General features: G+C 42.6%; 1 protein-coding gene across 5 annotated transcripts in view; it reads left to right on the top strand.

The window, feature by feature from the left end:
* Positions 1–27632, top strand: part of peak1 (pseudopodium-enriched atypical kinase 1) — a 239668-nt gene that overhangs the window by 112904 nt on the left and 99132 nt on the right. For 4 of the 5 annotated variants that reach the window (XM_078199947.1, XM_078199944.1, XM_078199946.1 and 1 more), the window contains exon 3: positions 4661–4785. The gene's annotated coding sequence lies outside the window, so the exon portion shown is untranslated. Of the gene's footprint in view, positions 1–4660; positions 4786–15348; positions 15389–27632 lie in introns of those variants that run through there. The other variant, XM_078199943.1, reaches the window with a different exon arrangement.

Here is a 27632-nt window from a genome sequence, read left to right as displayed (position 1 = left end):
CATGCCTGCTCCTATCAGCTTGGATCATGTAGATCAAGCCCAAGACAGGAAGAGGCTTGCCTGTCTTGTCAGCTTGGACCTGTAATGTCTCACTGGTTGAGACTTTGGACTTTGACTGGATATAACGTTTTTAAAAATTGGATGGGGAATAAAAGAGGTGGAATAACTGGCATGTCCTTCTCAACTTAAGAGCTTTCAGAAGATTTTCAGGAATTCATAACGTTGTACGGATCTAACCTTTCAAGTCGGCGGTGAGGTGAGAGTGACTGCCCTTGACATCAAGGCAGCAATGACTGAGTGTGGCATTAAGGAGCCCTGGAAAACTGGAATCAGTGGGAATCCGGGAAACCGCTCTGCTGGTTGGAGTCATACCTGGTACAAAGGAATGATTGGAGTTCAATGATCTCCGCTCCAGAACATCACTGCAGGAGTTCTTCAGTGTAGTGTTCTCGGCCCATTCATCTTAAAAGTTTAAAGTTTATTTATTAATGTCACAAGTCGCCTTACATTAACACTGCAATGAAGTTACTGTGAAAATCCCCTAGTCGTCACACTCCGGCGCCTGTTCGGGTACACTGAATTTAGCATGGCCAATGCACCTGACCAGCAGGTCTTTCAGACTGTGGGAGGAAATCGGAGCATCTGGAGGAAACCCACACAGATACGGGGAGAACGTGCAGATTCCACACTGACAGTGACCCAAGCCAAGGATCGAAGCCGGGTCCCTGGCACTGTGAGGCAGCAGTGCTAAGCACTGTGTCATCCTCAGCTGTTTCATCATTGACCTTCCTTCCATCATAAGCACAGAAGTTGGGATGTTCCCTGATAATTGCACAATATTCAATATCATTCGCGACGACTCGGATACTGAAGCAGTCCATGTTCAAATGCAAAAAGACCTCAGCAATGCCCAAGCTTGGGCTGACAAGTGGCAAGTAACATTCATGCCACACAAATGCCAGGCATCTCCAACAAGAGAGGATCTAGGAATCGTCCCTTGACATTCAATGGCATTACCATCACTGAATCCCTCACTATCAAAATCCTGGAGATTGCCATTGACCAGAAACTGAACTGGACTAACCATATAAGTACTGTCTAACGCTTGTCCACCATCTATAAGGCACAGGTCAGAAGTGTAATGGAATACTCTCTACTTGCTTGGATGAGTGCAATTCCAACAAGGCTTGACACCATCCAGGCCAAAACAGCAAATTCAATTGCTACTCCTGCCATAAACATTCAATCTCTCCACCACTGACCAACAGTGGCAGCAAGTTGCAATGCAGGAACTCATTCTTTAAGCAGTACCTTCCAAACCCATGACTACTCTCATCTAGGAAGACTGGAGCAGCAGATACCTAGGAACACCATCACCTGGAGGTTCCCCTCCAAGTTCACTCACCATCCTGACTTGGAAGTGGTAACATAGAAAATAGGAGCAGGAGGAGGATTCAATCCTTTGAGCCTGCTCTGCCATTCATCATGATCATGGCTGATCATCTAACTCAATCGCCTGATCCTGCCTTCCCCCACAGCCTTTGATCCTGTTTGCCCGATGTGCTTTATCTAACTCCTTCTTGAAAACATACAATGTTTTTGCCTCAACTACTTTCTGTGGTAGCAAGTTCCACAGGCACTCTGGGTGAAGAGATTTCTCCTCATCTCTGTCCTAAACTGTCTCCCTGTATCCTCAGACTGTGACCCTGGTTTTGGACACCCTCACCACCATGAACATCCTCCTTGCATTACCCTGTCTAGTCCTGTTAGGATTTTATAAGTTTCTATGAGAACCTTCTTATTCTTCTGAACTCCAACGAATACAATCCTAACCAACTCAATCTCTCCTCATACGTCAGTCCCGTCATCCCAGGAATCAGTTTGGTAAACGTTCTCTGCACTCCCTCTAGAGAAAGAGCATCCTAACTCAGATAAGGAGACCAGAACTGCACACAGTAGTCCAGGTGTGGCCTCACCAAGGCTTTGTACAATTGCAGCAAGACATCCCTGCTCCTGTACTCGAATCCTCTCACTATGAAGGCCAACATACCATTTGCCTTTTTTATGCCTGCTGCACCTGCATGCTTATCTTCAGTGACAGGTGTATGAAGACATCCAGGTCTATGGCTGTTCCTTCTCTGTTGCTGGGTCAAAATCCTGGAATTCCCTCCCTAACAGCACTGTGTGTGCACTTACACCTCAGGGACTTGCAGCAGTTCAAGAACAGAAAGAAGTCTCACGCACTAGGTTAAAAAACACCAACACCAGTTCAAGAAAGCAGCTCACTACTACCTTCTTGATGGCAACTAGGGATGGGCAATAAATGCTGGCCTAGCCAGCGAGACCCACTTCACATAAATGAATAATAAAAAAATTCAGTTCCTAAAATACACATTTAAAATCTCAATGCCACAAAATAAAAATGCAACTTGACTTACTCGGTCAGCGACCCAGATGTTGCATTGTGTAATGCATGACACAACATCTCAGTTATATCTACCATCTCACTGGATGAATTATTGCGTGTGTGCATGGGCATAAGTGTGGTGTGTTGTATCTTTTATCATACTTGTTTAAAATGCAGAGAACGGATCAATGGGCTTTCAACATTACTGAACGGGACCCTAAGGCTGTATTTAGCTTTTATGAATTTAAAGGGAGACTGTTTAACACTTCAAATGGCACATTTAACACAAACAAGACCACTTGAAAGTAGAGTCACAAGTAGATAGAGTGGTGAAGAAGGCATTCGGCATGCTTAGTTTCATTGGTCAGAACATTGAATACAGGAGTTGGGACGCCTTGTTGAAGTTATACAAGACATTGGTGAGGCCACACTTGGAATACTGTGTACAGTTCTGGTCACCCTATTATAGAAAGGATATTATTAAACTAGAAAGAGTGCAGAAAAGATTTACGAGGATGCTACCAAAATTTGATGGTTTGAGTTATAAGGAGAGGCTGGATAGACTGGGACTTTTTTCTCTGGAGCATAGGAGGCTTAGATCTTTATAGAGGTCTATAAAATAATGAGGGGCATAGATCAACTAGATAGTCAACATCTTTTCCTAAAGGTAGGTGAGTCTAAAACTAGAGGGCATAGGTTTAAGGTGAGAGGGGAGAGATACAAAAGGGTCCAGAGGGGCAATTTTTTCACACACAGGGTGGTAAGTGTCTGGAACAAGCAGCCAGAGGTAGTAGTAGAGGTGGGTACAATTTTGTCTTTTAAAAAGCGTTTAGACAGTTACATGGGTAAGATGGGTATAGAGGGAATTGGGCCAAACGTGGGCAATTGGGACTAGCTTAGGGGTTAAAAAAGGAGGTAGCATGGACAAGTTGGGCCGAAGGGCCTGTTTCCATGCTATAAACCTCTTTGACTCTATGACCAGATGATAGCTGCTGTTATCAATTCCAATAAGGAAAAACTAAGTTATCTGTAAGAGCCTAAGAAACCACAAAGACTATATAGTTCGTTCCTTCTAATTTGTCAAATTTGCTAAAATGTGTTACCCAACTCTTCTAGAACATTGTTTTATAATAAGTCATAAACTGAGTTTATTAATATGTAAGGTAACCATGCTTAGAACAACCCAATACCATAATTTCATGCAGGTCAGTATTTGAGCAAGAAGAATTGTTAGTTATAAATGTTTGTTAATTGAGAAACCATATAAATATGTTTCTGTAAAACTTGCTTTGGTGCAAGATACTCTTCTTTTGCACAATTGGGAGTTTGGCATTTGGAAAATTAAGACCACTTCCCCTTTTAATATTTTTTTGCAAAATGGTACATGATGGCTGCAAGGTGATTGAAATTTTACATGGTTCTGGTTTCGGCTCCACAGTTCCTTTACATAATTAAGTTAAGGAAATGAAAATCCTTCAACAGAATCGTAATTTTCAGTGAAGGCATGATTGGCTAATGCAGGGGAAATTGTCTGACAAATGTGACCCAGTTAGTTAAGCTAACGGTCAGTAATTAAACTTCGGATTATGGAAATGAATTTGGAAATGGAACATCTTTAAATCTGATTAAGTTACACATTTTTTGGAGGGTTTTCTTGCATGGAAACCCAGCTATTTTCAGGATCATTACTTGAAGTAATTGCAGTGATTGCACCATATGGCACCAACCGGCAGTGTCTGCTGGAAAGCTTGGTCTAGCTACATTCATCACTGTTCATCAGGAACTGTGTTGTCAGTTTAACTGAGCTGAAAATGCCTTTCCCCCTTTTTGTGTCAGTGTTAAACAGTTGGTTTTATTGAGACGTAATGATCCGTGCTAGTGTACAGAACTTGCATCTTTCTTCAATTTGATACTGTCCCATAACCTGAAGTGATCAGATTGGATTTTGCCCTCGTTTTGTTTTTTTGTGGTGCGGTTGCAGAATTTGAATACTTTTCGGCCTTGCTTTATCAAACAGCAAGACAAATTTGCCAGGGTTTTGCAATCAGAGTGGAGGGGGAAAGCAATTCAGGCAGATTATTCTTCAACAGACAAGAGGCCACACACAGGGCTGCAAGGAACTTGTTCCAGCTAATTTGCAGTGAGTGTTGTATTCGAAATCTTCCTGCGCAGTTGGAGATTTTAACATCAGCATCCTAAGATGATTTTGACTACTGACATCTTAAGTTAGTAACAGTCACTCTTGTTTCCTAGCACCAATAAAGAAGGCATTGAAAAAAGAAATGGATTCTCTGGGGAGCAACAACATTTTGTGAAGCGGAGAGAAGCCTTCCCTGAATCCTTTTGGAAATAGTAATGGATGAAATCTGAACAGACTTGTAAGTGGAACCTTCATTTCATTGCATCTTTATTGTGCCGAGATTTTCACAGCCAGTAGCATTGCGGTGTTAAGAACAAATTGTGCGATTCAGGAATAAATGAATATCAAAATTTATTTTAAGTTTTGATATTTAACCATTTAAGCTCTGGGGTTTTTGCTGTAACACTGATTCAGAAGAGAGTAGATTAAGGCAGTTTCTTTAGGAAATATTGCAGAAGTGCAAGAGAATTTCCCTGGTAATAATTGATGCAGATATTACAGATGTCACAACCTCTGTAATCATCAAAGTAAAAGCAACAGAAGTGCCTACCAAATTGGAAATTAATGAATGTCAATGAAAAGGACTGAAATTGCAAAATGACCCTTCCAAGTCAATGACCAAAAACACTGACTTACTTTAAAGTTTATTTATTCGTGTCACAAGTAGGCTTACATTCACAATGCATTGAAGTTAATGCGAAAATCCCCTAATCGCCAACTGAATCCAACTGAGACTACAAACTTTAAAGAGCACTGCAGTAGGGGAAAATGCTGGAAATACACAGAAAGCTAATCAGCATCCTGAATATACTCTCTCCTTCAGTACTGAAAAGAACATAGAATAGAATCATAGAATACCTACAGTGCCAATTGGCCCATCGAATCTGCACCGACCACAATTCTACCCAGACCGTATCCCCATATATCTACCCTGCTAGCCTTCCTGACACTAAGGGGCAATTTAGCATGGCCAATCAACCTAACCTGCACATCTTTTGGGAGGAAACCGGAGCACCTGGAGGAAACCCACGCGGACAAAAGGGGAGAACGTGCAAACTCCACGCAGGCAGTGACCCGAGGCCAGAATTGAACCTGGGTCCCTGGCGCTGTGAGGCAACAGTGATAACCACTCTGCCGCCCCGTACATGAAATATATGTACACCAAATGTGTTGTACAGTATGTTGTACCATGAAAGCTTTAACTGATCTTAGCAGCGAAATTCGATTTTGCATCAAAATGATGGATAAAGCAAAATATTTGCACTAATATAGCACTTTCTAATGATCAAACTGAGGGGCATTGTGGGTGTAGGGTCTGGGAATAATGCTGGAGTTCAGAGGATTAGGTTTTGCAGGAGGATTAAAAAGGGCTAAATATTCTTTACAATGGGCATTGCGTTTTACAAAGTTGTTATGTCCTCTGGGGAAAAAAAATGTTAGCTTGTATCCTGAATGTTTCAAGTATTTCAGGATGTCAATGGTGGTTTTGTCTGGCACCGCCAATCCAGTTATTTCTAATACATGTCTCATTATGGCTTTGACATGTGAGTAATGCAATTATAGATTATTACAATCGGGAAAGGGTGCACCAATGGTGTGACTAATCATAATTTTACATATTGAAACGTATCCACATACAGAGAGGAATGGACACGAGGTTAAATAGGTTGTAATCTAACGGATTAACGTTCAGTACCATTAAGCATTAGAGCAATTTTAATCTGCCAAAAAGCCCTAATTATATTCTGGGCTTTGTGAGCCCTCCCTGATGTATTTTGTTGATAATAGATGGTTCCTACGTATATTTGTACTGTGAAAGGTACTACATTGTGTCTTTGCTGTATATTGGCCTTTACAGGTGGGATCATTAGTACACAATTTCAGCAAATTGATTGAAATTTATTTCATTTAAAGTTGACTTTGTGTTCCAGTTAATCAAATACTATCAGTAAGATTTTTGATTTAAAAAAAAAAATACCGGTTGAATACAGCGACACTGACAGAGTAAGCTTTTAGCCAGATCAATGTTTTACCACACACATACGTACAGTGTAGCATTGATGTGTTTACAAGTAGGTTATTAATTTCTGCACACAAAATTGGGATCATCCCTCTCGTCCTGGGTGACTGGAACGTGCTGCCAGAGGAGGTGGTGGAAGCAGGCACATCAGCAACATTTAAGAGGCATCTGGATGGGTCCATGAATAGGGAGGGAATAGAGGGATATGGACCGAGTAAGGGCAGAAGGTTTTTTTTTAAGTTTAGTTAGGGCATCATGATCCGCACAGGTTGGTGGGCCAAAGGGCCTGTTTCTGTGCTGTACTTTTCTTTGTTCTTTGTTTTCCACATGATTTATTTGCACTGCGCCGTGTAGCTTGAACTGATCATAGCTTTGGTTCACAGTTGTGATTCACATAGGGCCTGATTTTACCATTTTGAGTCTAAGTGCTGAATCTGGGCGTCAAATAGATCCGAGCCCGGAATCCCCTTTCCAGCGCGCCCATACGCTTTTTGCCGGCTCCGGTCCGATTCGCGCTGTGGGCGGGGCTTAGCGCTGCCGGACCGATCGGAGCTCTGAACTGTACATGCGCAGTTCGAGAAAAATCCGGACCCGCGCCCGAATCGGGTGTTGGTAAAGCCGCGATCTGCTCGGAATCGGGTGCAGATCGTGGTATAGGCCCGACGCCCAACTTTACCGCGATTTCACGCCCGAAAACGGGCGCAAAGTTTTGGTAAAATCGGGCCCATAGTGTTTTTAAACAAAGCTACTTATGGACTGGGAATGCTGTGGCCTTAGTGACTGCTGCTTCGATATTGAAGCACTGGAAAGTTATTGTTTGAATTATTTATAAATATATAGATACAGACATGTACATTACCAATAATTTACAGGATATTTTCATGATGCATCAATGTCAAGTGACTTAAAAATATATTGCCATCGCTGTGTTTACTGTGAGCATCCCAAATGAGTTCATTCTGCAGATGCCTGCAACACTTGAATAATAAAACTACTGGACTAAATGATTCAACGATAAAAAACACATTTTTCTAAAGCTAAAAATCTCTCATCCCTCTCTGCGATTAATGTTTTTGACAGATTTAAATATTTTACTATCTATTTGGTACAAAATATCATGCATAGAAATTGCAATATAATTTGATTAGATTTGTTATTGTCACATGTATTAACATACAGTGTTGTTTCTTGCGTGCTATACAGACAAAGCATACGGTTCATAGAGAAGGAAAGGAGAGAGTGCAGAATGTAGTGTTACAGTCATAGCTAGGGTGTAGAGAAAGATCAGCTTAATGCCAGGTAAGCCCATTCAAAAGTCTGACAGCCGCAGGGAAGAAGCTGTTCTTGAGTCGGTTGGTGCGTGACCTCAGACTTTTGTATCTTTTTCCCAATGGAAGAAGGTGGAAGAGAGAATGTCCAGGGTGCGTGGGGTCCTTAATTATGCTGGCTGCTTTGCCAAGGCAGCGGGAAGTGTAGACAGAGTCAATGGATGGGAGGTTGGTTTGCGTGATGGATTGGGCTACATTCACAACCTTTTGTAGTGTCTTGCAGTCTTGGACAGAGCAGGAACCATACCAAGCTGTGATACAACCAGAAAGAATGCTTTCTATGGTGCATCTGTAAAAGTTGGTGAGCGTCGTAGTTGACATGCCAAATTTCCTTAGTCTTCTGAAAAAGTAGAGGCGTTATATCTGACTTTTTTTTGAAATGCACTCAATGCAACTGTTTGTTAATAGGTTACTTAGCCTATTCAGTAAAGGATCAGACTTGAAAGCAAAAAGAAATGGAATGCACCTCTTAAGCATGAAGCAAGGGAATGAAGAGATCTGGGGATAGAGTGGGAAAGTCATTGATGCAGACCAGTCATGACTTTATTGAGTGAGCAGCCCTGTGAGGGTACGTAGCACATTCTTGCTCCTATTTCTTATGGTCTTTCATATCTTTATCCTGCATCTACAGCAAAGCACCCGGAAGCTGTTCTTCAAAGCACCTGGAAGCTGTTCTTCCAACTCTTCTTGCCAATCCTGACCTATTGTGGAAACCACACAGTTTTTTCTGCAGGACAGTTTTTACAAAACTATCCCCACTTTAAAGCCATCTGGGTCTGTTGCCAGATTAAAACAGAAAGCAGCACTGTCTGTGCCAGTAACGTCTAGCTAGGATTGGCATATATGGTCAATGACATGCTGAAGTCTATGTTTACTTTAGATAGGAGGCTCTAACATGCGTTTCAGCATCACTGTTGCACTTAAAGACCATCTATTTGGAGAGCTGATTCTGGGATGGGGTAAGGAGCCCTGGCATCAGTACAAAGGAAGAACTGTGTTTGGTCCCAGTGTGTGCTTGGCATAAAAGTCTATGCAAACTTGCAAAATGGACACTGGGGGCCACATGGTGAACAAACGCAGCACCAGCTGTAGTGCCTGGAGGCCTCAGCTGAGCAATTCTTCAGCTGCCAGATATACCAGTTAACAAGACAGTCATTGTTGCTGTCAAGAAGTATTGGGAAGCAGAGATGTCTGAAGGGCTGCATATCTTCACTGTAGGTGGCAGAATGAGAGAGACCACCATAGCTGTAGCGTGCATGTTTGGTAGCTGGTGGCCTCAATGAGCAGTGTAGGAGATTTGGAAAGTTTGGAATTGGGAAAATCTGCTGAACCTGAAATATATATAAAATATATATAAAATATTTAAAATATATAACTGTACAAATTCTGCTTATAACTTTATTTGGATATCTTCATAAGCTAGTGGTGAATAATTATTAGATGTTTTCCTGATTAATGACAGACACATTCCCTTGTTATTGCTATGCATTTTACTTTTCTGAAGTCTCACTGTGTAATATAGTACAGTAATTGATTGGAGTGCCAGTTAAAATAGCTTAAAAGTAATTTATAACAGAAATTGAGAAGTCAGAGGAAGTGACTTGAGGCATAGCAGAATTTGAGGAAACTTTAGAAGCTGTGGAAAGATGTTCATGTGAGTAAATGCGATTTGGAATAGCAGCGTTTTGAAGGTAGAGCTGTGACGGTGAGAAGCACTTTGCACGCCTCTGCTCTCCTCCTGCCCCGCAGATGATGGAAAATGGGGAGACACGCAGTCTCCAATTCTTCCTGAGATAGTTCTTGATTTGAAATGTTTCCCTTTAAAACTATAAAACCTGTTTATTCATAGTAGGGTTAAGTAGTTTGTTGATCTGCATTGTACTGTGCACGTCACAGTATTGCCATATAACATATCAGAAACTGCATCGCAAACGTGCCGAGGCACAGTGTCATACGTGCAAATGTTGTTTGCATTTAAAAATCCACGCATATGCAGTGTGAATTTTTCACATTCTGACACAAATAGTTGGATTTTGCAGAATGAAGGATTGTGACGGTCTCTTTGCGAGCACTAATAACATCCTCTCGGATGCATCGGTTTGTGCTTCGCAAATTACCTTAATCGTTATGAAGAATGCAATTCCTCAGCCTGGTTCGAATTAAAGCTGTAAAGAAATGCCTCCTCGGTCTGTACAAACACTGATGTATCTGACACTTAAATAACCCCAAGCTTGGAATGTGACCTTCATTGTTTTACCGCTGCGGAATAACAAAAGGCAGGATAGGTTTTAGTTGCAGCAAGCATGCTTATTCCACACTGCAGATATTTTCACGATCCTATACTATTTCATCCCCAGTTGAGAAGGGGGACTGTCAAAGCAGGTTCAATCACACCATTCTGCCGGTGGTGTTTTAAAAATAAGTTGAAGCATGTTGAAAAAGCCGTTGTTGAAAAAAAATGGAATGTTAGGTTTTGTAATTGGGAGATTATCTCCTTGCTTTTATACTTTTAATGTGAAACAGACCCACATTACTGGTTACGCCGCACTAATAATTTTCTGTCCCTTTATGGGGCCCTACTCTGCAAGGCTCCTAGGGAGAATGAATTGACTAAAATGATGTTCTGGAGAGGGTTTAGCAATGATTAAACTGAAGAAATTTTAGGAGAACTGAGCAGTTAAGGTGGATTAAAAGATGGTCTCAATGTATGGTGTAAGATGAAGTGCAAGAAGGCAAATGGGATGTTGGCCTATATTGCGAAGGGGATAGAATATAAAAGCAGGGATGTCTTGATGCACCTGTACAGGGCATTGGTGAGGCCGCAGCTGGAATACTGTGTGCAGTATTGGTCCCCTTATATGAGGAAGGATATATTGGCATTGGAGGGAGTGCAGAGAAGGTTCACCAGGTTGATACCGGAGATGAGGGGTTTGGATTATGAGGAGAGGCTGAGGAGATTGGGTTTGTACTCGTTGGAGTTTAGAAGGATGAGGGGGGATCTTATGGAGACTTATAAGATAATGCGGGGGCTGGATAGGGTGGAGGCGGAGAGATTCTTTCCACTTAGTAAGGAAGTTAAAACTAGAGGACACAGCCTCAAAATAAAGGGGGGTCGGTTTAAGACAGAGTTGAGGAGGAACTTCTTCTCCCAGAGGGTGGTGAATCTCTGGAATTCTCTGCCCACTGAGGTGGTGGAGGCTACCTCGCTGAATATGTTTAAAGCGCGGATGGATGGATTCCTGATCGGTAAGGGAATTAAGGGTTATGGGGATCAGGCGGGTGTAAGTGGTACTGATCCACATCAGATCAGCCATGATCTTATTGAATGGCGGGGCAGGCTCGAGGGGCTAGATGGCCTACTCCTGCTCCTATTTCTTATGTTCTTATGTTCGTCGGGCAAGAACTATTTCCACTGGTTGCTGATTCAACAACCAGAAGGTACACATTTATATTTATCCTAAAGGGGTAGGTAGCACAGTGGGTTAGCGCTGCTGCCTCTCAGCACCAGGGACCCCGGGTTCAATTTCAGCCTCGGGTCACTGTCTGTGCGGAGTCCGCACGTTCTCCCCGTGTCTGGGTGGGTTTCCTCCGGGTGCTCCGGTTTCCTCCTACAGATGTGCGGACTAGGTGGATTAGCCATGATAAATTTCCCCTTAGGGTCAGGGGGACTAGCAGGGGAAATAGGTGGGGTTACAGGGATAGGGTCTGGGGGGAAATGTTGATCAGCTGAATGGCCTCCTTCTGCACTGTAGGGATTCTATGAATGTTTAGAGAACCTTATTTACACATTTGGTTATTAGGATAACATAGCTTCAGTGCTAGAAGCAGAATTTACATAGCTTTTGAAAGTGAGTGGATAAATATTTGAAACTTACAAGAATTGAGAGCCGATCTTTTAGAGAGCAGGAACAATATGTTGAATGACCCGTTTATGTTGCAAAATTCTACATTTTATTACCAGCTCAGCAGATACAAAGCATCAGCTCATTTAGCACTGGAGACTTTGGACTGTAATACTTTCCAGCTAATGCATCAGTATTAAAGGACCTGCTCTGAAGTTATTGAATTATCAGTGTGAATGCATGTTGGGCGGCAGTCCATTTTTTCCTGTCTAATTTTTTTCCCCTCACGACACTGATCTTTGCACATTAGTGCTCCCTAAGTACATTCCTTCACTTTGTGCCCAGACAGTGATTTTTGCCAAGCCCTTTAATTGCCTACTGGATCACATTAGTGCCCAATTTCCCTCCGCATGGATATCCAAATTGACACTTTCAGCAATGTCCTACTCTCTGTTCCCTTCCCTGGCTGGAATTATTGACCTCCTAATCATGTTAGCCAGAATCACAGCAACTAATTCAGCATAGGCCGCAAAATAGGCTCAGGACGTTCCGGTCAGGGTAGCCCAACGACGTATTTCTGGGGGGGCCGATGGCCTAGTGGTATTATCGCTAGATTATCAATCCAGAAACTCAGCTCATGTTCTGGGGACCCGGGTTCGAATCCTGCCACGGGAGATGGTGGAATTTGAATTCAATAAAGGAAATATGGAATTAAGAATCTACTGATGACCATGAAACTATTGTTGATTGTTGGGAAAAAACCCATCTGGTTCACTCATGTCCTTTAGGGAAGGAAATCTTCCCTCCTTACCTGGCAGACTTCAGAGCCACAGCAATGTGGTTGACTCTCAACTGCCCTCTGAAATGGCCTAGCAAGCCACTGAGTGTAAGGGCAACCAGGGATGGGCAATAAATGTTGGCCAGCCAGCGAGGCCCATGGCCTTGGAAAGGGTCCAGTGGAGGTTCACAAGAATGATCCCTGGAATGAAGAGCTTGTCGTATGAGGAACGGTTGAGGATTCTGGGTCTGTACTCGTTGGAGTTTAGAAGGATGAGGGGGGATCTCATTGAAGCTTACAGGATATTGCGAGGCCTGGATAGAGCGGACGTGGAGAGGATGTTTCCACTAGTAGGAAAAACTAGAACCAGAGGGCACAACCTCAGGCTAAAGGGACGATCCTTTAAAACAAAGATGAGGAGGAATTTCTTCATCCCAGAGTGGTGAATCTGTGGAACTCTTTGCCGCAGAAGGCTGTGGAGGCCAGGTCATTGAGTGTCTTTAAGACAGAGATAGATAGGTTCTTGATTAATAAGGGGATCAGGGGTTATGGGGAAAAGGCAGGAGAATGGGGATAAGAAAAATATCAGCCATGATTTAATGGCGGAGCAGACTTGATGGGCCGAGTGGCCTAATTCTGCTCCTATATTTTATAGTCTTATGTCCCATGAATGAATTAAAAAAAAATCTTTTACCAACTGAGCATTTGGGAAGCCATGTGTCAGTCACATGAAAATAATGGGGTGAAACGTTAGGTGAGTGGAAATAAAAGGAAAGTTTGTATTTTGATTTAGAAGGGAAGATTAAAATTGAAGCTGAAATTGTGTAGGTAGAATTTTGTTTTAAATTAATGCAGTAATGTTTATAAGATCCATTTTTGAAATGGTTATGTATGTAAAGAATAGAACAACTTCTGCAGTGCTAGATTCATTTTATTTTGTGGCATAAATCAGACACAGTATGTGATAGCACATAAAAATATTGCTGATGAAAAGATAGTGACGATAAATAGACTTTACAGCAGGGCTGATTAGAAAACATTGTGCTGTTGACCATGGAAGTCAGTTGGATTTTGTTCTGGACAAATTTGAATTTATCTTTTTGACACTGGTAATTAAAATGTCAAATGAAATTGGTTTAATCTGATTTATTATTGTCACATATATTGGTATACAGTAAAAAGTATTGTTTCTTGTGCTCTATACAGACAAAACATACCATTCATAGAGTATATAGAGGAGAGAGAAAGGAGAGGGTGCAGTATATATAGTGTAACAGTCATAGAAATATCAACTTAATATAAGGTAGGTCCATTCAAAGTTTGATGGCAGCAGGTAAGAAGCTGTTCTTGAGTCGGTTGATACGTGATCTCAGACTTTTGTATCTTTTTCCCGACGGAAGATTTGATTTGATTTGTTTCGATTTATTATTGTCACTGGCACTCACCTGATGAAGGAGCAGCGCTCCGAAAGCTCGTGCTACCAAATAAACCTGTTGGACTTTTAACATGGTGTTGTGAGACTACTTACTGTGCCCACCCCAGTCCAACGCCGGCAACTCCACATCTTCGTTGACTAAATGTTGCTCTGTCTCATCCCTGTTGAATACATTTGCAGGCGAGAAGCAGTTCTTGTATTTGACAAAAGCAGGCAATTCAGAAACTGAGGAGGCCATGAGGCTATATATAAAGGTGGGAAAACACAATTATTGTGGATGATTTTGGTGTTTACCTTCACAATCAGATTTGTTGAAGAAGCTCGAGTGTGTATGTTAACTGCTGATTGTTACGATCAAAGTAGAAAATCACAACGTTTAACCATTCAAAACAAAATGCTCTTTGTCTGCGTCCTGGCCAGGAATATATATAGTTGGATATGTGGTATTGATTTTTGAAGTTAAACAACTTATTTTGAACCAGGGACTGAGTGCTACTGAAGGTTTTTTTTTAAGCAAATGCATCGTGTGATGTGACACTAAGTCATACAGAACCAGAAGGGTGTCTGGATTGATTTGCAATGTGTGTTGACTTAGCTGATCTTAATTTGAAGCGACAGGTGGGTCTACACAGGGAGTAAAAAAAAATCAACCAGGGTCCCTGCTTCTATTTGCTATCGAGTGAACAGTGATCCCTGTCGGATTGTACACTTGCGACCGTCGGGCAAGAACAAGATCAGGCTTGCTTTCAAAACGTGGGGCAAGGAGAGATGAAAGTGCCGGTGTGATGGGTTTGTGTTCGACTGCCCAAGAAATCCTAAGCCCACAGGAATGTACAAATACTTGGGTCTGTAAAGTTAAAGTGACGGCAAAGTCTGCATTAAAACAACCAGCTGCAATTTGGTTCTGTAGGGTAACCCCTACATAGTCGTGAGATTTGTCTGTTCTGTCAACCAGGATGTGTAATGGAATGGGTAATTATTTTTTACATCAGTTAAACCACATATAAGAAAGGAAAGATCTGCATTATTGTTATCTGAGATTGGTTATGAATATGGCAGGTAACAGCTGGCCAGTGGCTGAAGTGATTTACAGCTGAAAAGATGTGCCTTCAAGCTCTTGCTTGTGGTTGCTTTAGTCTCTGGCATATGATCCCAATATTTTAGCTGTGTTGCTATGGCATCAGTTGTTCTTTTTACAGTGCATTTTTTCCATATGACGACTCCATTTATCTCCGACCCAACATTCAGTCAATCCAGAAACCTTGCAAACACTATCGTAGCAAAACACATTGAAAGCTGTACCAAATTATAAGAAAACATCACATTTAAGTTGAGTTCCATAATATTCCGACGTGTAACATTAAAAGCCCCTGAACAATGGTCACGAATAAGCTGTGGTCTGTGACGATATTGGAAATCGGGATAACATTGGAGTGTGGTAAGTGGCTTAATATGTGGAAGAGGCAGAGCTTAAAAATTGCAGTTCGTGGCTATGCTTCACATTTCAAAAGTGGCCTAAATTTAACTGAACTTTGAACAATTTGTCGTATAAATTGCATAGTGTCAGGATCTGTGATGTTGGTAAGAAAATAGACTTCGTGCTCCTTAAACAATAGATCGTGTTCTAAAATTCCAATAGCTGTGTGTTAATATTAATTTAATATCAAAATATTAATTTTCCACATTGGGAAGGAGACATGATTTGTGTAATATATATTTGTAAAAATATCCGGTGATGCTTAGATTACTGCCCCCACTGAATCACTTCATTGCAAAGGTTGAGAATTGTTTCTTCCCATAAGAAATATTTGTCAGGAAATAATTATCAAGAGCTTTAGTACATTAAATTGGAATAGTCAGAAAATTACCTTGAAAAGCTTTCCACCAAAGCATTCTTGACTCGTTCACATATGGAGTGCACACTCCCTCCCCATTGGAAATCTATTTAGTAAGTCCAGGGTGCTTAGGTACAGGCTGGCAACAGTTCCAAGTATGCACAGGCATATGTTGGAGATTAGTGAGATATAACTGCTCAGCCTGGCAGCATGGAGGACGTAAGCTTCCTGCTGCTTGTTTGGCTGGGACAGACCCATTCCTTGAGACATTGACTTGCAGGTTTTTCTGGAGCTTAAGTGAGAAGTGTTCCAGTCCTCAGTGATGGCTGTACATCTACAGGCACCATTAGTGAGCTTCAACAGTGCCCAAACCAACCTGGCCCCAGTGCAGTGCTACTTTAACTTTGTCCTTTTCTGCCTGCCCTTTTACCCAAAGAAAAGTGCTAGCTGGTCAGAGTTGCTTCATAACCAACCCCAGTTTATTTCTAGGTTCGTACATTTCTAAAGTTTTTAAAGTTTATTTATTAGTGTCACAAGTAAGGCTTACATTAACGCTGCAATGAAGTTACCGTGAAATTCCCCTAGTCGCCACACTCCGGGGCCTGTTTGGGTCAATGCACCCTAACCAGCACGTCTTTCAGACTGTGGGAGGAAACCGAAGCACCCAGAGGAAATCCACGCAGACACTGGGAGAACGTGCAGACTCCGCACAGACAGTGACCCAAGCCGGGGATCGAACCTGGGACCCTGGCGCTGTGAGGCAGCGGTTCTAGCCACTGTGCTGCCTCCAGGCCTTTCTTTAATAGGCAAAAAATTAAAGCTGTGCTTAATAGTTTGGACTATGTAGAATTCCAAAAGATCAGCATGCCATCGTCCTCTGTTTTATTTGATAAATTAAGCCGTGAAAGTAAATGAAATTTAAAAAAACAGAAAACGCTGGGAATACTCAGCAGGTCTGGCAGCATCTGTGGAGAGAGAAACAAGAGTTAATGTGTCGGGTCAATGACCTTTTCATCTGATGCCGCTAGTCCGGGGAAGTACTTGAAACACTTTCTGCTTTTATTTCAGATTTGTGGCGTAGTCATAGAGGTTTACAACATGGAAACATTGGCCCAACTTGTCCATGCTGCCCTTTTGTTTTTACCACTAAGCTAGTCCCAATTGCTCACATTTGGTCCATATCCCTCTATACCCATCTTACCCATGTAACTGTCTAAATGATTTTTAAAAGACAAAATTGTACCCACCTCTACTGCTACCTCTGGCAGCTCGTTCCAGACACTCACCACCCTCTGTGTGAAAAAAATCACCCTCTGGACACTTTTGTATCTCTCGCCTCTCGCCTTAAATCTGTGTCCTTTAGTTTTAGACTCCCCTACCTTTGGGAAAAGATGCTGACTATCTACCTGATCTATGCCCCTCATTATTTTATAGACCTCTAAGATCATTGGTCATCGTTTTCCAGCATTCTATGGACTCTGGAAGAGTTCCAGTCGATTGGAGGGTAGCTAATGTGACCCCACTTTTTAAAAAAAGGAGGGAAAGAGAAAACCTGAAATTATAGACCGGTTAGCCTGGCATCGGTGGTCGGGCACCAAAGGCACAACATTTGCCACCCTCCAATCTTCAGGCACCTCACCTGTGGCTGGCGATGATTCAAATATCTCTGCTAGGGACCCGCAATTTCCCCCCTAGCCTCCCACAATGTCCTGGGATACACTTCAGGTCCGGGAGTTTATTTACCTTGATGCGCTTTAAGACTTCCAGCACTTCCTTCTCTGTAATATGTTCACTCCTCAAGACATCACTATTTATTTCCCCAAGTTCCCTAACATCCATGCCTTTCTCAACAGTAAATATTGATGAGAAATATTTATTTAGGATCTCACTCATCTCTTGTGAATCCGGACCTAGATGACCTTGTTGATCCTTAAGAGGCCCTACTTTCTCCCTTGTTACTCTTTTGCCCTTTATATATCTGCAGAAGCTCTTTGGATTCTCCTTTGTCTTATCTGCCAAATCAATCTCGCGTCCCCTTTTTGCCCTCCTGATTTCTCTTAACTCTACTCTGACACCCGCTGTCCCCTTCAAGGGATCCAACTGCATTAATTTTGCTCTTGCATCAAATTAATTGACCAGATTATCACATTTCCTGGTGGATTAAAGTTATTTCATGGCATAATTTATATCGTAACTTGTGCCTCAATCCATTGCAGATGAAACTAGATCAAAATGCTATTGCTATTTGTTTTCTCCAAATAAATTGTCATGGTCATGAACTGAAGACTGTTCACTACCATGAGAAATGAAAATGTATTGTTATTTATATTGGTGTCACAAGTAGGTTTGCATTAACACTGCAATGAAGTTACTGTGAAAATCCTCTAGTCGCCACACTCCGGCGCCTGTTCGGGTACACTGAGGGAGAATTTAGCATGGCTAATGCATCCAACCAGCATGTCTTTTGGACTGTGGGAGGAAACCCATGATGTGGAGATGCCGGCATTGGACTGGGGTAAGCACAGTAAGAAGTCTCACAACACCAGGTTAAAGTCCGACAGGTTTATTTGGTAGCACAAGCTACCAATAAACCTGTTGGACTTTAACCTGGTGTTGTGAGACTTCTTACGGAGGAAACCCACGCAGGCACGGGGAGAACGTGCAGACTCCGCACAGACAGTGACCCGAGCCAGGAATCAAACCCGGGTCCCCTGGCGCTGTAAGGCAGCAGTGCGAACCACTGTGCCACCGTGTCACCCTTCAAGAATGTACTTCAAGAATGTTGCATGTCGGTATCAGTATTGTACATTTTCATGTTCTGCTTAGACCACACGCTTTTGCATTGAACAGCATGTGGGAGGCTCAAATTTATTGTCTGGTTCAAATACTGTATGTGTAAATGTAGCAGGTTTACATGTGTACAAGTACTGGACCTGAATCAATAACTGACTTTCCCTTGGGGAGCTTAGATTCTAATTCACCTTGAGGATGAGAACTGAACCATTGCAAGTTGGACAGCCTGTCAGTAACTAAAACTGAAGATTGGTGAGGCACTGATACTTCTTCCTTTGATGCCATAACAGATTTACAAAGTTAGATCGAGGGCACATAAGATCATTGCTGCACCAAACTTGCTTTTCACCACTTTGAAGAAACTATATCTGAAATAACAATAGGAAACTTCAGATGAGGGGTCACCACCCAAAATGAATATTATGCATCTTGTGATTTTTTAATGTTTATATTTTAGGCTCTGAATACAAAACTGGAAGCCTGAAAATGAGTACGAAGGTTCAAGAATCCTGAATCTGATTTTGATATACTTTATGGAGGTTAAAAGATTTACTTACTTGCATCATATCAGAATAGCTTCGTAACCTATTTTTGTGCACTTAAAAGCGCACGGAAATATTGCAGATCTGTGGTGACTGTCCCTTCAAGGGCAGCACAGCAGAGAGGGTCACTTGGCTTGGGAGATCAATTGAGACTTAATCACCCCAGGGGATGGAGTCCTCTCTTAGACAGGAGACACTTAAGGAGGGAGGCGCAGCCATGAGGCTGCTGTTTTCTTATTAGCAAATCCTTTCTGTATTCACAAATTAAGGCTGTGAATGTGCATGTTTACATTTGGCAACCAGGATAAAGTTGCATAGACACTGCCTCTGGCCTGACATCTGTGAGTATCCTGTTTTAATCAAATTTTAAAAAAATAACAACACACCAGAATGCTTCTCCTTTGGGCAAATAGACCCCTTTGAGATGTTGCTAAACCCTGAGTAATGTAGAATCAGAAAAGATGGGCAGTTACAAGATGCGTGGGCAATGGAGAGAACATGGCAAGACCCCTGGGTCAGAATCCACAAGAAGGGTGAGCGAAATGTAGAAATGTACCTCCACTCACATTGAAGACTAGGAGGTGGGCAGAGAGGCTCAATGCGTTGGAGAGCCACAAATCACCATAAGACCAATATTCCGAATCATGCTGTAATTCCTCCCACAGTTCAGCCATCATCCTCTAAAAGCTCTATTGTAAAAATAAATCCCGAACAGCCAACAACAGAATCATCGATTTAGATAATCCAAGTTCATAGTTGAGAGGTGAAAGTGCAAGAGTTATCGCTGCACATTCCAATTTGTGTGTAATCTTAAAGTAAAAAGTGAAGTTTATTTATTAGCCACAAGTAAGGCTTGCATTGACACTGCAATGAAGTTGCTGTGAAATTCCCTTAGTCACCACACTCGGGTACCTGTTCGGGTCAGTGCGCCCTAACCAGCACATCTTTCAGACTGTGGGAGAAAACCGGAGCACCCGGGGGAAACCCACGCAGACACGGGGAGAATGTGCAAACTCCACACAGTCAGTGACCCAAGCCGGGAATTGAATCCGGGTCCCTGCGCTGTGAGGCAGCAGTGCTAACCACTGTGCTACCGTGTACCACTGATTTTTTTTACTGATTACTAGTTTGAACGCAAAAAGCAATATGCAAAAGCTGTAACTGGTGGATCTGGTGTCAGAGTTCAACATTAAAACAATTGGGTAGGGACAACAAAGCTGGTTTTAGTCCATTCATCCATTGACAAATAAGTTATTTTCTACTGGTGAATTGAAATCTTGATACAGCCTAAATGTGCTGTGGACCTGAGCTAACGAGTTAATTAACTTTTTTTGCAAAATGCATTCATGAAAACGAAAGTCCCCTTTTGCACTACCTTTGATCAGTAGAGGCTAAAAATATATCTGGAGGCTTGTTATTTGAAATAAATGCACATTTTCGCATGAGCAGCAATTAGAACGGGAAAGGAGACTGACAAGTGACTATAGCTTGTGTGGGCGACTTGTCTCAGCTAAATAATCTGATATTCTTGTGCTGTAACATTGGCACTAATGGCAGCATGTTATTCTCCAATTCTTCTGGAAAACTGAATTTTGGCTCTTATTGTACTGGCAACCGATGGCTAAATTGTTGCCAGGTTGGTGAGATTGTTACCAGAAAGTTGCGTGGGTGTCACTCAGTTTTCTGTGTATTTTTTGCCTGTTGCTCATTGGTAATTAAAACCAAGATAGATGCTGTGAGCTGCACATGTACTTTTGTCCAGGCTAGCAAATCAATGCAGAAATTAACATTTCCAAGTAAGATGATTTGACTACCTTGAAAAATGTTCTGTAAATGTCAAACCATTTGATTTTCCAATCTTAAGAGCTTTATCATCAGTAAGTAAACTCTGCCATGAATTCCATGAAGATTTCAAATTTGAATCGTGTGTCAGTCATGGCTTAGTTGGTAGCACACTCTCCTCTGATTCACAATGTTCTGGGGTTCAAATGCCACTCCAGGGTCTGGGAGATGGAGGTGCAGATAGTACCAAACACTGGGCCCTGGGTCTGGTGGGGGGCCTGGGCTTTTTGTGTTTCAAACAGTTTCTCTTTGTCAGCACTTAGCAGCCAGAGCAGCTGACCTGAAAGACCGGCTTTAAAAAAAAAACAGATTTGTCAAGCTGAGAGTTCCAATGTTTTTTAAGCTGGTCTGTCCGTGTCAGGGCAATTTTGGTTGTTGCAGCTGTGGCTTCCAACCTACGGGCAGTTTTGTGGCTTGTTTTTGAAAGGTCTGCCAGGAAACCATGAACCTGCCTGAAAGTGAGAAAAAGCAGCAGCAAAAACAACAACTGAATGTTCCTTTTTGAAAAATGGTCAGAGTCACATTCCTGCAATTCTACCACTGAGTGGATGCTGTGTATGGGGGGGAAAGGGTTGGAGGGGTGAGGTTGGGGAAAGGGTGGGGGTTGGGGTTGGGGAAAGGGGTTTTGGGGAAAGGATTGGAGGGGTGGGGTTTGGGGAAAGGGTGGGCGTGGGGTTTGGGGACAGGGTGGGGCGTGGAATTTGGGGGAAGGATGGGGGGTGAGGTTGGGGAAAGGGGTTTCGGGGAAAGGTTGGGGAAAATGGTTTTCGGGAAAGAGTGGGGGTGAGGCTTGAGGAAACTGTTGGGGGGTGGGGTTTGGGGAAAGGTTGGGGAAAGGGGTTTCAGGGAAAGGGTGGGAGGGGTGAGGTGGGGAAAGGGGTTTTGGGGATGGTTTCGAGGAAAGGTTGGGGGTGAGGCTTGGGGAAACTGTTGGGGGGGTGGGATTTGGGGAAAGGGTGGGGTGAGGTTAGGGAAAAGGGTTTCGGGGAAAGGTTGGGGTATGAGACTTGGGAAAAGAGTTGGGTTGAGATTGGGGAAAGGGGTTTTGGGGAGGGTTTCGGAGAAAGTTTGGGGGTGAGGCTTGGGGAAACTGTTGGGGAGGATGGGGTTTGAGGAAAAGGTTGGGTTGGGGTTGGGGACAGGGGTTTTGGGAAAAGGTTGGAGGGGTGAGGCTTGGGGAAACGGGTTGGAGGTGTGGGATTTGGAGGGGGCAATGGGAGAAGATTGGTTACAGATTTAAATTGATTTTATAAATGTAGTGGTTTCTGTGTAGTTCATAGTGCATCAATACCAGTTTCTGTACATGATTCTCAAGACTCTTCCATTGGCTTCAATCTTGTCCGTTGTCTAGTTACCTGTTATCTCATTCTATCTTGGTGTTCTTGAGGGATTGAAATGTCATGATGAAAACGTTGAAAACTAATTGTAGCGAGAAGTAGCAGATCACAAAATGAATACAATTGTGAACCATTTGATCTTTGTTTTTTTTTTCTCTCTGGCCTCTCAAAATTTCTGTTGCACAGACACCTGAGGGCCCCAAAACAGGAGAAGCACTCCTGTGGCGCGATGATTTCTCGATGACCCTCTCACTTCAGGGCTTGAGGACAGAGATCAAGGCTTATACTTTAATGAATTACTGAAGGAGCATTGCACTGTCGGAGGCGCCATAACTTGATAAGAGTTAAACAGTGGTCTGCTTGGGTGGATGTAAAATATCCCGTGGCATTATTTTGAAGAAGAACAGAAGAGTTACATCTGGTGTCTTGACTAATATTGATCCCTCAACCGGCATCACAGTAAGCCAGTTATCTGGTTAACATTACACCGCTGTTTGTGGAGATTCGCTGGATGCAATCTCGCTCTGTCACATTTTCTATATTACGACAGTGACTGCATCTCAGAAAATTACTTGATTGACGGTAAAAACACTTTGAAATATCCAGTTGTCGGAAAATGCACTATATAAATGCAATTTTTTCTTTTTAATTTTCCACAAAAGTGACTGTTTTGCAGTTGAGAGAAATGAAGGGTTAAACCAGGCTCTCCAAGTACTTTGAAGTTTGTGGATTTCGCCAATAATCTTTGACCTTAAATTAACCAATTCACCAGTACACTTGATGTGGCTTTGACTTGCTCTTTTTTAATGTTAAGCCAGTTTTCTTTTATTCAAATAGGATTTCAATTAAAAAGATATTTTACTTTTGTTCAGTTTTATCTTTGTCAATCTAGACAGACCATTTTGTGGTGGCTTACATGATGTGGGTGTAACTGGCTGGACCAGCAGTCACTGCATCTCTAACTGCCCTTGAGAGGTCTCACAACACCAGGTTAAAGTCCAACAGGTTTATTTTGGAATCATGAGCTTTCGGAGCGCTGCTCCTTCACCCAGTCCAACACCAGCATCTCCACATCATGCCCTTGAGAAGGTGGTGGTGAGGAGTCTTCTTAAACTGTTGCAGTCCATGTGGTGTTGGTACATCTACAGTGCTGTTTGGGAGAGAGTTCCAGGATTTTGACCCAGCGACAGTGAAGGAATGGTGATATATTTCCAAGTCAGGCTTATGAATGTTTTGAAGGGTAACTTCCAGATGGTGGTGTTCCCATTTGTTTGCTGTCCTTCTCCTTCTAGTTGGCAGCGGATGTGGGTTTGAAGGTGCTGCCGAAGGAACTTTGGTGAGTTACTGCAGTGGATGTACACATTACTGCCATTGTGCATGGGTGGTGTTTTTTTTATTCATTCGTGGGTCATGGGCATCGTTGGTTGTCCAGCATTTATTGCCCATCCCTAGTTGCCCGAGGGCATTTGAGAGTCAACCGCATTGCTGTGGCTCTGGAGTCACATGTAGACCAGACCGGGTAAGGACGGCAGATTTCCTTCCCTAAAGGACATCAGTGAACCAGATGGGTTTTTCCAACGTTCGAAAATGGTTTCATGGTCATCAGTGGATTCTTAATTTCAGATTTTTTTATTGAATTCAAATTCCACCATTTGCCTTGGCGGGATTCGAACCCAGGTCTCCAGAACATTAGCTAAGTTTCTGGATTAATAGTTAAAGATAAAGTTTATTTATTAGTCACAAGTAGGCTTACATTAACCCTGCAATGAAGCTACTGTGAAATTCCCCTAGTCGCCACACTCCAGCGCCTGTTTGGGTCAATGCACCTAACCAGCACGTCTTTCAGAATGTGGTAGGAAACCAGAGCACCCGGAGGAAACCTACGCAGACACGGGGAGAACATGCAAACTCCACACAGACTGTAACCCAAGCCGGGAATCGAACCTGGGACCCTGACGCTGTGAGGCAGCAGTGCCGTCCCAGTCCAGTGATAATACCTCTGAGCCATCGCCTCCCCATAGGTAGGATTGGATGTTTGTGGATGGGGTGCCAATCAAGTGCTGCTGTTTTATTCTAGATGGTGTCGAGCTTCCTGAGTGTTGTTGGAGCTGCACTCATCCAGGCAAAAAGGGCGGCATGGACAAGTTGGGCTGAAGGGCCTGTTTCCATGCTGTAAACCTCTATGATTCTATGAAGTGGGGAGCATTCCATTACCCTTCTGACTTGTATCACGTGGATGATAGACAGACTTTGGGGAGTCAGGAACTGAGTTACCCGCCGCAGAATTCCTGACCTGATGATAGAAATCACAAAATCACAAAGGTTTACGATGAGGTAAATAGTGATCAACGTTTTCCACCTGTCAGCATGAGGGTTACTAAAGGTCATCTTAAGAAGAGTTCAGGTGGATCTTACAAAAATTTATATACATGAAAGACGGGCCATATATGGAAAAGGCTGCCATAGATCTTTGTACAGTAAGAAGTCTCACAACACCAGGTTAAAGTCCAACAGGTTTATTTGGTAGCAAATACCATAAGCTTTCGGAGCACAGCTCCATCGTCAGATGGAGTGGATATCTGTGTTGTGTAACCTGGTGTTGTGAGACTTCTTACTGTGCTTACCCCAGTCCAACATCATAGATCTTTGTACCAGAGCTCTCCAGTTTTATTGAAAGAGAATTGTGTCGTTATTTGAGAAAGAGGAATATTAAATGAGATGGAAAACATGCAACAGTGTGGGATTAGGAAAAGCAGTGAATGTGAAGTGAAACACTAATGCAAACTTGATGGGCTGAATGATTGGATCCCATGCTGTAATGTTCATTAGATGAGTTTTCAGTTACTAATATTCTTGAAGAGAATTGTCCAAAACCATGAAATCTAAAAAATAGTTTTTGCTAACTATTTTCACTTGGAAAAGATTTATATTTATTCACTCATGGGACATGGGCGTCACTGGCTGGCCAGCATTTATTGCCCATCCCTAGTTGCCCGAGGGCATTTGAGAGTCAACCACATTGCTGTGGCTCTGGAGTCACACGTAGGCCAGACCAGGTAAGGACGGCAGATTTCAGATTCCTTCCCTAAAGGACATTAGTGAACCAGATGGATTTTTCTGACAATCGACAATGGTTTCATGGTCATCAGTAGATTCTTAATTCCAGATATTTTTCATTGAATTCAATGAAAAATATTCAACATTTGCCGTAGATGGATTTGAACTCGGGTCCTCCAGAACACGGTGGCACAGTAGCACAGTGGTTAGCACTGCTGCTTCACAGCTCCAGGGACCTGGGTTCGATTCCCGGCTTGGGTCATTGTCTGTGTGGAGTTTGCACATTCTCCTCGTGTCTGCGTGGGTTTCCTCTGGGTGCTCCGGTTTCCTCCCACAGTCCAAAGATGTGCGGGTTAGGTTGATTGGCCATGATAAAAATTGCCCTTAGAGATGCGTAGGTTAGAGGGATTAGCGGGTAAATATGTAGGGATAAATGGGTAGGGCCTGGGTGGGATTGTGGTCGGAGCAGACTCGATGGGCCGAATGGCCTCTTTCTGTACTGTAGGGTTTCTATGATTTCTATGAACATCAGCTGAGTTTCTGGATTAATAGTCTAGCGGTAATACCACTAGACCATCGCCTCCCGAGAATAATTGCTAGAACTTTAATTCTAGTTTGATAGTTTGAACGTTGGTTGTCTTTCCAATTTCATGAATTATTCTACTGTGAAGAGGGTGCCCGGGCAGCACGTCACTGAGATTCTACCAGTGCTACTTTATAACAGGCCACAAACAATCGAAAAACCTCTTAAAAATGATTGTTCTCTAAAGTAGAGTGCAGTTAAGCACCATTTGTAATGATCAGAGCTGTTGTATGAAACAGATGATGTGATTAAGCAGATTGCCAGCTGCTTCAAACTGCACACTTATTTTTTAATATGAAATTTTAGATTGGCCAATATATTGTGAATATACAATGGATCTTGTTCAGCTATATTTCTAGTGAGAAGTTTACTGTAACTACCCTGAAGACCACAACTGGGTTGCCTGGCCCAAGTTCTAGAAGCTTTTGAACTCGGGCTATCAATTTAGTGGTTTCCCAGGAAGATCATAAGCATTTAATCTATAAAGTGCAATAACAACGCAGCAGACATTAGGAATTGTTTAGCTTTGAGGCAAATACTAATGTGTTCAGAGTCAGGAGGTAGACAGTCATTACCCATAATGGCTGATTCATCGGGACATCTTGTAAGTAATGTGTAAATGATAGCACCTGTAACATTAAAATTCTGCTTTAATAAAGGCTCTGTTGTGGTTACTCATCTTTAGTTCACTGTTTAGCACTGTCTCAGTACTACACTGCAGTGTCAGCTTATATGTGTATAAATATTGCATTTGGAAGGTTCTATGCACTAGAAGATTGTCTGACTACCAACTTTGAGAAGAATATCTGTAGTCCAGTGAACTGATTCAACCTTTTAAAATTCTATCAGTATCTTTTTTATATTTGTTTTCTTTCTGTACAATCATACATTTTGCAAATTATTTTTTTAATTTATTCTGTCACAGGATGCGGGCATCACTGGCTAGGCCAGCATTTATTGTCCATCCCTAATTGCCATTGAGAAAGTGGTGGTCTTCTTGAACCACTGTCGGCCATCTACACGCACAGTTCTGTTAGGAAGTTCCAGGGTTTTGAGCCAGCAACAGTGAAGGAATGGCGATATAATGCCAAATCAGGATGGTGTGTGGCTTCGAAGGGAACTTGCAGTGGTGGTATTCCCATCTGTCTGCTGGCCTTGTCCTAGATGGTAGAGGTCACAGGTTTGGAAGGTGCTGCCTAAGGTGTCTTGGTGAGTTGCTGCGATGCATCTTGTAGATGGTGCACACCACTGCCATTGTGTGTCGGTGGTGGAGGGAATAAATGTTTAAGGTGTTGGAAGGGTGTTGATCAAGTGGGCTGATTTGTCCTGGATGATGTTGAGCTTCCTGAGTGTTGTTGGAATCCTCGGGCAAGTTGAGGGTAATCCACCAAAATTCTGACTTGTGTCTTGTAGACGGCGGACAGGCTTTGGGGGGGGAGTCGTGAGGTGAATGATTCGCCACAGAATTCCCAGCCTCTGACCTGCTTTTGTAGCCACAGTATTTATAAAGCTAGTCAGGTTCAGTTTCTGGTCAACGATAACCTCCAGGATGTTAAAGAGTAGGGGATTCAGTGATGATGATACCATTGAACATCAAGAGGAGGTGGTTGGAAATGGCTCTTGTGTGAATATTGATGATAGAATGTATTAAAATGAAACTGTTGATGTAGCATTTTATGTTTCTTGGAGAACA

This window comes from Mustelus asterias, chromosome 29 (genome assembly GCF_964213995.1).
Source record: "Mustelus asterias chromosome 29, sMusAst1.hap1.1, whole genome shotgun sequence".
Lineage (NCBI taxonomy): Eukaryota > Metazoa > Chordata > Chondrichthyes > Carcharhiniformes > Triakidae > Mustelus > Mustelus asterias.
This window is presented reverse-complemented; position numbering and strand designations above follow the sequence as displayed.